The following is a 13,296-nucleotide window of genomic DNA, read 5'->3' on the forward strand; positions in this document are numbered from 1 at the left end:
AATTAATCAACGATTTATCAACAGTCAAGACTGTGTTGTTGATGAATGGCCATACAAACTATTGATGAATTTAACATGGGCATGTCCTAGGCTATCATCAACAATTCATCAACAATTAATCAATGAATCATCAACAAATTCATCAACAATTTCATCAATAATTCATCGATGAATCATCAACAATACATCAACAAATTTCTCAACGACCGGGCCATGGTACTGCCGACTATTGCCGTCTAGACTACCGTCGTAACTGTATCGTGGGCCAAGCTTCGAAGTAGAAGCTGTCGGCAGAGCGCCACCTCGGTAGAAGTCGCAGTCGGCGCGTTGATGACAGTGGCCTATTGATGACATGCGGTACTGCAGGGTACATAACAAACATATAACAATTTCTACTGCAGAATCGTGGTAGGATCGACTGTTAAGCAGTCATACAACGTAATGCTTTACGTCGGTTTTACTGTAGCTCACAGTGAATCCAACACAAGATTTTGGTTTGAGGACATTTAACTGCAGAATTGATTGGATTTACTGCAGGAATTTTTTCTGTGCTAATCTAGTTGAAGGAAAAAAGTCTCCTAAAAGGAAAAGACCCGATGCGCTTGTTGCTTTTATGAAAGGTTATAGCCTCAGCAGGAACAACTGGGAATTGCTTTTGATCAACCGAAGAATGCCCTGAGCTGAGCTGAAAAACTCGAGCTGTATTTTGAATTTGAGTCCAATCTGTGTGAACAATTCTCCGTTATTTTGACTTGGCCATGACACCAACTGTAGGATCTGGAAACTTATTCCAAAAATTTGTTACAAATGTAGCGTCAGCTGGAACTTCGGATGGCGGGACAACTATTTGCCTAAAAAGCTTCACAACTGCATCTGTCATATTGGCTTCAGATATGTTATTCAACGCCAAAACAAATGCATGATCGTCCTTTGGCGCATTATTTCGGTTATTCGGTTATTTTAGCCAGAATATTATAGGGATTTGATGAATTTTTTAAGAATATCCACCGATCTCCCACTGGGATAAGCTGCATCAGATCTCCAAACACAATAATTGACTAACCCCCTAAAATTACGTCTTTTAGCTTACAATGTATCGTGATTAAAGAGTCATTGCTTCGGGGTTTTAAGGAGCTTGATGGTGCACAAAGTAAGACCTTTGTAGAATCGGTTGCTCCCGGTATCTTATTAGCTCGCCAAGTTATAGACTGATATATAGTGTTGAAATCACGCTGCTTTTGCCTCCTCCCCTCTGCCAACATATTCATATAAAGTTTTTTTTTTCCTATATTATGCGTTACGTGGGCATTGGCGTTGCTTAAAGTTAAGCGACCTGGAAAAAGAACAAAGGTTGTCGTCAGACACCAAAGGGGGAATTCTAATAAGGTAAAGTTCGCCATCTTCTGGGTTATTTATAGCATTATCATTTTCGTTTTGTCCGACGTTTGGTACTGCCAATGCCCTATATTCTTCATCTAAATATTTTGAGGCAGGTTCTTCCCTGTTAAAATTTTTTAAATCTTCAAGAACTCTCTCTTGTTTCATATCGTCAAACATATCATATCTTTGCTTTATGATTGCATAAATATTTCTGAATGTCATTTCATTGTCGTTCGAAATAAGTTCAGTCTCTTCATTTCTTTAAGGGAAGAAAATCATTATGTGCTCTCTATTATAGTTCGAGGAGAAGAGTTAAAGCTGAATCGAACCCACAGTAATGGGATTTTCTTCGTCCAGTTCGACATCACTTCATCATAATCTTTGTTTGACGGTTTTGATCGTGCGATTGTATTGAAAAATGTGTACCACGCTGCAAATTCTGCAAGGCATATTGAATCCAAGTCACCACGCCGTTGCTCGTACCAATCAAGTAAATTTTGCTCAACAAAATCAGTTGAATTCCCAGGAATTCCCAACTCTAATTCTTTATTATTTCACTCGCCGCAGACATATGTATGTAGTCCTAAGATATTGTATGCTGCTTGGGGTGATATTTCCGTAGCATTAATAATCTTGCTCCCGAGATGCTGCAGCTTTCGTTTAACTGAAATATTTCCATGACAAAGTTCAGTCATGGCTTCCCGAAGCAGTTGCGACACTCCCGGTTAGACTTATTTATGCAATTAATTATATAACTACAACAGGCAAACGCATCTAAAAACAAGAAAGGAAGCTAACTTCGGCACGCCGAAGTTTATATACCCTTGCAGATAGAACTTTGATGACTTCCTGGATTCCTTCCATACAATATAAAATATATATATTAATGTTAAAAAAAAACAATGAAGTAATACCTGCTCTCATTTCATTCACCTATACATATTATATTTTCAGTTTTACATTCACAGATTTGCATTTTTGCTCCACATCAAACGATCGTTTGTATGGCACCTATGTGATATAGTCGTCCAATTTTGATAAAATTTTACACAAAATTGTAGAATAATATAAAACGGCTATATCTCAAATTTGATGAAAATCTGTTAAAAAATGAAAATGTTGTACTTTTTAATTGAATTAATTTCTCGATCGTTCCTATGGGAGCTATATGATATAGTCGTCCGATTTTCATCAAATTTTACACAAAATTGTAGAATAATATGAAATGGCTATATCTATATATATATATATATATATATATATATATATATATATATATAAATTTGATCAAATTCTGTTGAAAACTAAAAATGTTATAATTTTTTTCGTAAAAATTTTCCGATCATTCCTATGGCAGCTATATGATATAGTCGTCCGATCCGGCCCGTTCCGATATATATACGAGTGAGAGTATATAGAAGACTAACTGCAAAGTTTCATTCAGATAGCATCAAAACTGAGAGACTAGTTTGCGTAGAAACGGACAGACGGACAGACGGACGTGGCTAGATCGACTCGGCTGTTGGTCCTGATCAAGAATATATATACTTTATATAGTCGGAGGTGCCTCCTTAACTGCGTTGCAAACTTCTGACTGAAATTATAATACCCTGTAAGGGTATAAAAATTGTATATCCATGTTGGCCCTATGTAGGCCTTGGGTATCCATATTATAAGCATTTACCAGTCTATCTGCGGCGAGAAATACCTAAGGTTTTTTTCAGCTTGATAGGATATCGAAAATTATTTCCACGGAGTTCTCTGAAGCACAAAGATCTATGCTTATGGCGCTGATATTGAATCACTCCTTGTAATGTAGGATCTTCTCCGGTGGTTGTAATAAAACGATCAATGAAACGGTCAACTTGATCGAAATTTGCTGGTCGTTCCAACTTCGGAGCGTCAGAAAACTAGTACATGCCATGAGGGTGAGGTGATCCTCTGTGCTGGAACTCGATCCTTCAATAGTAATGGACAAGGGTATTCTCGCCAAAAATGTCGGAGCTTTTGAAGGATTTCATTAATTGTCGAAACATAACATTGAAATATCGATGTGCATCAAGTTAGCAGAGCAACTTTGGAAAATAAATTTTTTGATTATACCATAATTTGCCGTTAATTATTCGTGAAAGAAAAAAATTTGACGGTTAATTTTTACCTACATTTTTTAATGTTGATATTAACTTAGCAGGGCAACTCCTGAAAAGTTAATATTTCCAAAAACTTTTTTGCTCAGAATATGAAAGAATTAAATTTGTCGCTCAATTTTTTATACATAATTTTTTTATTTTTTAAAAACTCAAATTTGGCCTGCTAAGTTCGTGAAAGAATTAAATTTGTTGCTCCATATTTTATATATATATATATTACTAGCTGTACCCTGCCACGTTTCTCTGTGGCATATTGTGGTTGCACACATAAGAAATAAGTCAAACAAAAAAAAATAATTTTCAAATTCATTTAATTCTGTAATACTTGTTGGTATAAAATATTCTTCGTTTCTCCATTCTCCTCAATTTCACTTTCCCCGAAGCGCAATCCTTTTGGTTCGTTTTTGAATTTGAGAGCCTGGCAGTATGTGCAGACCTGATGCATCCGGCCAATAACGACATTGTGATTCGAGCTATAATCAACAGTTGGATTATATCGGAATGCAGGACGATTGTATTGCAGGTTTTGATCTTCTGCAAGCTGTAAACGTGCTAAAAGCTACCCTTGCCCTGTCGCGTTCATTATTTTGAGAGTGAATCAAATCGATTGCTGCAGAACGCGACTGCCTAACTCTGAATCGTTTTCTCTCAAGCCTATCTGCTCGTCATTCTGCTAATTCCGCGTTGTGCATCTGCATTGCTCTTAGCCGCTCAGTCTCTCGGATGGAGGCCCGCTCTTCGTCAGTCATATTCGTAATCTTACGTCCTTTTGCTTCTGTATTGCGAGTACGACGACCCAAACTCGACTTCTTGGGTGGCATGACTTCGTTTCTTACTGAACCTGAACAAAAAAATAAAATTTGTATCTCTAATTTCTTCTTTCAATATGTTTTGAATGTTTGACAGGAAATGCTTTGATTCAGCTGGCTGCCTGTAGAGGGCGCTGCAGTAGGGGCACGGGGAAACGCGAAAAAAACTGATATATTCGCAAAAACAGATAAGCTATCAACATCAAAAGTAGACAATAACCGAGCTGGAACCTCAACGCATGTTGTGTAAAAATTTGGGCATTATTTACTTTAAGTTCTAATTCCCCCATTAAATATACTTTGCGCATGCGGCAATCCTCTCTTCTGCCATTCTACTGAATACATCCAGCACCGCACAGATCCAAAAACTCCATGATTCACAATGAAATCCATCAGTGACTTGAGCTTTTGTCTGAAAACACGTGCTGTGGTGTCATGCCTATCCCTATACGATTGTCCAGGAAATAACAGCTGTACTATGTCGTCCCGAGCTGGATTGCATGTGAAGGTGATAAATAAATCTGGACGGCCGTAGCAACGAACATATGCCATGGCATCTTGAGCATATTCATGCATGTGGCGTGGACTACCTATGTATGAGGATGGAAAAATCGTAAGCTTTCCAACGTTGGTTGTATTACGGTCATTCATCACAGCATCCCGCAAATGGATATATTCCTCTGACCGAAGTTTTGTCTGATTCAATCGGAGGAATAGCAAACGTTCTGTTTAAATTTTTGCATACATATCGACAATGTACTGATGAAACAACTGACGACATTTCAATATATGATTGCAATCGGTCCTCCGAACCATTAACCTGTATGAGTAAAAGTTCATCGCGCTGCACTTTTTATTCGTTTCTACACCATTGACTGGATTTACCATCTTCACATTGAAATGGTATCCATCGGCACCATCCCTGAAGATTAGTGGATACTGCAAAGCATCGTAACAACGGTAAGTTTCTGCGACGTTTACCAATCGATCGTTTCGTCGATGGAGAACAATATCTCGAGGTTGAAACGGATCCCCGACTATGACAATTGCCACTTCGTCTATAGTTGGAGCATTATATCTCCTGATATGTTCTCCAGCAGGCGTTTTGTCTGCATGAATGACAATTTTATGGGTATCCGAAGGCATCATATCGATTGCTGTTTTGAATAAACGCACCAAATTGTTCCGTTCGTGAAAAAGCTTCTGTAGCTGAGAAATAATGGGCCTCTTCAGCGATTTATTGATTCCATAACGTGCATCTACTTCATCTCCATCATCACCAATGAAGTACATTTGAAGAAATTTGTGTTCGCTGTCTGGGAACGGAAGCAGGGAACCGGCTTTATGATAGATTTGTCCTTTGATTTTAAAAGTTGGCATGAATTGCGCAGTTATAATTTCCGCACCAAATGAAGTCATTTGAAAGCAAGAGTTGTATTTCCTAATGTTCGACAGGAAATGCTTCGATTCAGCAGTGGATCCAGCGAATAGAGAGTGCAGAGGCTCTGGTCTTGCTTCAAGTTGAGGCAAACTTTTCCGGAAGCGCAACACAATCCTTTTGGTTCGTTTTTGAATTTGAGAGCCATATTGGCCATCCGGCCAATAACGACATTGCGATTCGAGCTGTAATCAACAGTTGGATTATATCTGAATGCAAGACGATTGTATTGCAGGTTTTGATCTTCTGCAAGCTGTCAACGCGCTTCAGCTACCCTTGCCCTGTCGCGTTCATTATTTTGAGAGTGAATCAAACCCATTGCTGCAGAACGCGACTGCCTAACTCTCAATCGTTTTCTCTCAAGCCTATCTGCTCGTCTTTCTGCTGATTCCTCGTTGTGCATCTGCATTGCTTTCAGCCGCTCAGTCTCTCGGATGAAGGCCCGTTCTTCGTCAGTCATATTCCTAATTTTACGTCTTTTTGCTTCTGTATTGCGAGTACGACGACCCAAACTCGACTTCTTGGGTGGCATTACTTCGTTTCTTACTGAACCTGAACAAAAAAATAACATTTTTATCTCCAATTTCTTCTTTCAATATGTTTTGAATGTTTGACAGGAATTGCTTTGATTCAGCTGGCTGCCTGTAGAGGGCGCAGCAGTAGGGGCACGGGAAAAAACTGATATATCCGCAAATGCAGATAAGCTATCAACATCAAAATTAGACAATAACCGAGCTGGAACCTCAACGCATGTTGTGTAAATATTTGGGCTTAAACGGTTCAGAACTTTTTAAGTCTATGAAGGAAGTAGACACGAACAGAGCATTTTTATATATATAGATTTTTAACTCAAAGTTGAACTGCTAAGTTGGTATCAAGTTAGCAAGACAACTCCTGAAATCCTTCACATTTCCAAAATCTTTTTTTTGCCAAAATTTGGCGATTATTATTTGTTAATTATTCGTGAAAGAATTAAATTTGTTGCTCCGTTTTTTATATTTTTTTAAAACTCAAAGTTGCCCTGCTAAGTAAATTTTAAAGTAGCAGGACAACTCCTGAAATCCTTCACATTTCTTAAATCTTTTTATGTCAGAATTTGCCGTTAATTATCCGTTAATTATTCGTGAAAGAATAAAATATATCGCTCAATCTTTTGTATTTTTAAAAAACATACGTATACGTTTACGTATATATATATACCAAGTTCGCAATTGCTGGCGCCTCTCCGTGTGCATCTGCATACATGTGGATACATATGTGTTCAAATATTATTATGGACGGCCAGCAAGACTTCCCGAACATTTTCCCTGGCTTTCAGCGATCTGTGAAAATTTACAAAAAAAATTACTGAAATTTGGAGTCAAGGAGGCGGAGGAAATCACAAAACTCTAAGATCGCAAGTTGCAATACAAAAAATCACTTGATGGGCACTCTGCCTCATTTTTGATAGCTGAAATTCCAACCTGCTATTTTAGTAAAAATTTTACAATTATATTTTTCCGAATAACATTTTACGACAGGTGCTAAGATGAGGTTACCGGGAAGAGCCAGGACAAAAAAAAACACTACTGCCGCACTTTACCGCACCTGATTTTTTCCGTAGGATAATGGAGATTAAATTTTGAATACGTTGCATTTTATAAAACTTGTACATATAAAGAACCTTATGTACTACTGCACAACGACAGTCATAAAAGCAAATCTGCGACCTTGGATTTTTTGCATAGGTGCTGTTTATGGGGAAGACAACGAATTTGCCACCCTTGAGCAATAATAACTAACGCACCAATAGGTCGATTATATGCTATATTTATTTTCTAGTTTTTTATTCTCTTGTCGGAGCTGCATCAACCGATCGAGTGCTTAGCTTCAATACATATAATATGCTTACAATGTAGCTTAGCTTAAAAGATAAGGCGACAGAAGAAAAAGAGAGAGAGAAATAGATAAGAAAAGAGAAGAGCTAAGAGCGCCGCAGGTGCAGACATACACCTATGCGCGCATAATTAGGCACTAGCGGTCTGCTCCAAACAGGTGCTTTTGGCTTTAAATTTAGATCCGCAAGAGATTGTTGGGAAAGAAAGTTCTTCTACATCTTCATCAAGGGTTAAATTAGTTGGGAGGCGGTCTTTTTCAGGGGCCAAAGCTATGCTATGAAGTTCAGTGTCATTATTTTCTAAACGGGGTTTCATGACCACCTGGGTTTAAGTCTTCTTCTCGCCGTTTTAATTGGGAATTTGGCAATTGGCGTAGGAGCTGTTCCACTTCCTCTCGGTTAACTTTATCTGCTATAAAAGGATTTCTTCTCGATCTCCCATTTGAGTAATCCAACCAACAGTAAAAGTTATTCTGTGCTTTCTGTAATGTTCAGTGTTAACTAGGTAACTGACAGCTTCAAGGACTTGAGCTGGTCAAATAGATTTAGTCATGAAAGTGTGGGGATATTCTAACCTTCTTTTGAGGTGAACCTGTGCGCTTACCGTATCAGGTACTGAAATTGGAACATTTACTACTGCACGTCTAATTCCACATTGGCTTATAATTCGCATAAAAGGAATTCGCGGAGAAATTAGGCACTCCTCAAGGCATGTTAAATTTTTTAAAAACTCAGGGATGTCTGGAAAGTCAAACCCATTAGAGAGACAAAGGGATGGTGCTCAATTTCATCTTTTCAAGTGAACGGACGTGTTTTTTTCTTGCGCTCTCGTTTTGTGTTAAAGTTTCAATCTAACCACCGGGGTTAACTTAAATTTTCTAATTTGTGTTTATAACTTCCCGTTCACTTCGCGTGTGCATGCAGCTATCCTAATTTTGTGTATATAATTGGTTTTATTCTCCAATTTAGTTGTGCTGCTAGTGCTAGCTTTTGCATATTTTGAATTCCTTTTTGTGCCTTCTTCGTCTAGCTTTTGTTTGCGCCGTCGCAACAGCTAAACGTTTCATCTATTTATCTCCCACGCTCTCCAACTCTCTCGCTTAAGTTGTGCCGCTGCACTTCTTATCTTATCTAATCTATTACGCTCTCCCGCTCTCTCGCTCTCGCTCTCGCTTCTTTTTTCATAGCTCTGTTGTTTTTTTTTCAATTGAAAGTACAGTGGTAAGTCGCTATAATGTCCTCAAATATTGTCTGTTCCGTTAAAACCTGCAAAAAGGCAATTGCTGCAGGTGACCTTACAATCGGCTGCTGGCTGTGCGACAACGTCATGCACGCCAAGTGTATTGGAGTTGCAGCTCGGACGGTGGACGATGTAAGGAAAAACATCGGCCTGCGTTACTGCTGTGAGGCCTGTCGCGATGTAGAAAGGGAAATGACGTCTTTCATGCGGCAAACCAAAAGCGGTTTTAAGGGCATTTTAACGAGTTTTCGTAAAACTCTTGATATGTTCTTGGCGCTGGACACCCAATTTAATAGCCTTACGCTATTAAATGAGTCTCCTAGGCGCAAAAAAACTGCTATTGGTGGGCAGCATGTAGACGGACCCCAACTACCCGCAACAGGCTCTCAGCAGCAGCCTCCCACGGCACAGCCCTCGACCTCAGCATTAATTCCAAGAGTGCTGAGATCGAGCGCTAGGAAAGATTCGGTATCCGAATGTGCAGCGGGAGTGCCCGTACCGCCGGTGATTTCTGTTTTATCCCCTGGGGGTCGCAAATATTGACCCCTCAAAGTCCCGTCCACACAAATATATCTGCCCAGGGTGTTAGGCCCGGAATACCGGCCGACAATGGCACGGCAGATAACCATTCTGCCTTGCCAAAAGCCCTTATAGCGGTTCCACCAACGAGACATATTTTTGTCTCGCGACTCTCCCCTGACCAAACATCGGAAGATGTTCTCGCCTTTATACATGGCAAAACCAGAGCCAAAAAAATTAAGATAAAGGTGGAAAAGTTCAAATTTTCTTACGCAAGGGATATTTCATCTTTCAAAATAAATGTCCCTAACGAGCTCTTTAACACTATTTGCTCTCCCAACTTCTGGCCAGAGTACATAGTTGTTAAGGAGTTCGAGGCGAAGAAAAAGAAAAAGCGGCCTGTAGGAATAACTCTTCCCAGGCCTGATCATACCACTGCTCCTTCTACGTCTTCCAATCCCGATCCAAAAAACTAACCCACTCCCTAGGTATTTCCTATCAGAATGCAAGAGGCTTACGCAGTAAGCTTCCTAACTTGTATTCTGATAGCCTTTCGTTTGCATCTCAGGTTATTGTGCTCACAGAAACCTGGTTAAAGCCGGAGATTCTGAGCTCCGAAGTTTTTCCAGCTGTGTTCACGGTATATCGGCTAGATCGCCCTATCAGACGCGGGGGTGGAGTTCTTATAGCGGTGGACTCCTCACTCACGTCAGAATTATTAACCTTCGAGGAATGCAACGATGTTGAATTCCTCTGTGTGAAGCTATCTATCAAAGGTAGCTCAATTTTTATTACCTGTTCCTACATACCTCCACTGTCGGAACTTCCTATTTATTGGAATCACCTTTCCGCTATTCAGATGGTTTCCAGTAGACTTTTGGATAGAGACCAGTTGGTAGTTCTTGGAGATTTTAATATCCCTGGTGCTATTTGGTGCTCGAATAATTCCACCAATACTCTCAATACACCTACACAACATGACTTTATCGCTGGCATGTTTAACATTTTGCTGTCTCAAGTCAACCATGTGCGAAATTCCATACAGCGCTTGCTAGATCTTTGCTTCGTCTCTGATCCTGCGAGAGTCAGTTTAGCAAGGGTGGCGCCTCTGACGCAGCCCGAAGATCCCTATCATCCAACTTTCGATGTGACTCTTGATATTGGGTGTGACGTACAGAATATTTCTGACCGTCCAGCCAATAAAGTCCTATGTTTTCGCAATACGGACTTTGAACGGCTGAATAATTTTATAAACGAGTTCAATTGGTCCAATCTATACATGTGCACTGACATGGCAGTTGCCGTTGATTTTTTGTATACTAAATTTAAAATCACCGGTTCTCAATCTGCCCTTTCATTTTATTTATCAGCTCGGCCAAACTTTACCGTGCTGAGCGCGCAGTGTTATAAAAACTATTTAACTCGTTGTAGGGCCCAGTTCTCTCAGGACCCAAAACAGTTTTATAATTTTGTTAACACTAAACGTGAACCTAAAACAAATCCTTCCTTGCTTTCATTTGAAAATACTACCGCAAATAATGATCAGGCAATAGCCGATCTATTTTCGCAGTTTTTTCAAACAACCTATTATAGCTCTTCGTATATATACCAGACTTATTCCTACGACATACCCAAATCGAACTTAATTTTCTGTCCTAGCCTAAACGAGAGCTCTCTCCTTTTAGATCTTCATCGTGTCAAGCCAGTTTATTCGCCAGGTCCCGACGGAATTCCTGGCTGTGTGCTCAGGTATTGTGCCGACGCCCTGTGCTATCCCCTTCTGAAATTGTTTACCTTGTCCTTAGAAACCTCCCACTTTCCCATTATTTGGAAGGAATCGTTTATTATTCCTCTCCACAAAAAAGGTAGCAAATTGGATGCCAGCAATTATAGAGGAATCTCTAAGTTGTCGGCCATCCAAAAATTATTTGAAAATATTATCACCCCTCATTTACAGCACCTTTGTAGATCGGTTATTTCTCCATGTCAACATGGTTTTATTAAGCGAAGATCAACAACAACAAATCTTTTGGAGCTCTCTTCCTATATTATAAAGGGCTTCCATAATAATTGTCAGACAGATGTAATCTATACTGATTTCAGTAAAGCATTTGATTTTGTTAATCATTCTCTCCTCGTTAGAAAACTCGATTCAATGGGTTTTCCAAGTGATCTTCTTAATTGGATCTCTAGTTATTTGAATGGCAGGACGCAAAAGGTCCTCTTTAAGAATAATTTATCCAATATTCTAATGGTTACATCTGGTGTCCCGCAAGGAAGCCATTTGGGACCCTTATTGTTTACATTGTTCATAAATGACCTGCCCAAAGTCTTGACTAACTCCAGAGTACTTATGTACGCGGATGACGTCAAGCTTTGCGTGCAATACAATGACGTTGCCTGCCAGTCGGATTTACAAACAGATCTTAATCATTTTCAAACTTGGTGCCGTGTAAACTTATTAAACTTAAATGGCTCGAAACGCAAGCTAATGACATTCTCTCGTGTCGCTCCTAAGCTTGCTACTTACACGCTGAACGGCTGCTCTTTGGAATGGATTATTACAGTTGACGATTTGGGCGTCCGCTTGGACCCAAAACTTGACTTTATTGATCATATTTCGTCTATGGTGAATAGAGCCAGGGGTGTGCTTGGATTTATTAAACGGTGGTCGAAGGAATTCAATGACCCCTATGTTACTAAATCCTTATATACTTCCTTAGTTCGTCCTATCCTAGAATATGGATGCTGCGTTTGGAGCCCTCAGTACGGCGTCCATAGTAAACGCATTGAGTCGGTTCAAAAGAACTTTTTACTTTTCGCTCTACGCGGTTTAAATTGGGATGCAAACCAAAGATTACCTTCCTACTCTAGTAGACTCCTATTAATAAACTTGCCGTCCTTAGCCAATCGTAGAACGATGCTAGGGATAACCTTTATTTTTAACCTTATCCATGGTGATGTGGAAAGTGCTGACTTGTTGAGTCAGCTTAATTTCCATGTACCATGTAGAACCACTAGATCCTATATCCCATTAGTGTTGCGCCACTGTAGGACCTCCTTTGAACTGCATGAACCTTTTAGAGTGTTATGTGCAAATTATAATGATTTGTACACACTAATCTCTAACGTAGATTCCCTTCCCAAATTAAAATCTTTAATACTAACACACTTAGTAAGCATGCAAGCTAACAATCTGGCAGCACGCCGGTAGTCAATTTTCCTCGTATTCTGTCCTATATTTTCCATCGCGCCTACTAACACCTAACCCAAACAGGCACTTGCCTGGTGTCATACGGGCCACTTGTATGTACTGACCTTAGTGCATCAACGTCCAAGAGTAACCGACCCTTTAAAACACTCTGATGTCATGTGCTGCAAAACTGATATTACCGGGCGGATTCGGAAATTTTCTACTTAGATAAAATGCGTTATCTACATTTAAATTGGGAAACCTAACAAAAATAGAAATTTTGTTCAAACCACTTAAACCACCACCAACCATCATCTTCCACAGAATTCAGTTGGTCCGTCCTTGATTTTCCTTTGATATTGTTTCCTTGCAGTGGCTCGGTTCCTCTGGCTTTGACATTCCCGTAGATCTTCCCTTTCCCTGTATGCGAGAAGTCTTTCCTCAGCCATTTCCTGAATTTGCTGCTCGCGAAGTCTCCGCTGAAGTCAAGTGTTCCGATGATGCAAAGTGTTCCTTTGTTGCTCCCGTGCCCGAGTTATTGGTTTGTTCCTGGTGATCCTGTGGACTTTGGCGTCTCGTGCACGCTGCTCCGGTTTTTGTTATGTGCTCTCCAGTTAGAGCGATTGACAGTGTTTTGCACCTGACGTCGTCGCACTTCTGAATAGGCCTTGGCAAGTGCGTGATCCGCAGT

General features: G+C 39.9%; 1 pseudogene; it reads right to left on the minus strand.

The window, feature by feature from the left end:
* Window positions 1–7,946: 7,946 nt before the first annotated feature.
* Window positions 7,947–13,296, minus strand: LOC147644698 (uncharacterized; annotated as a pseudogene).

The sequence above is a fragment of the Drosophila serrata genome, unplaced genomic scaffold, assembly GCF_035046125.1.
Source record: "Drosophila serrata isolate PLE 108 unplaced genomic scaffold, ASM3504612v1 contig_112, whole genome shotgun sequence".
Taxonomy (NCBI): Eukaryota; Metazoa; Arthropoda; class Insecta; order Diptera; family Drosophilidae; genus Drosophila; species Drosophila serrata.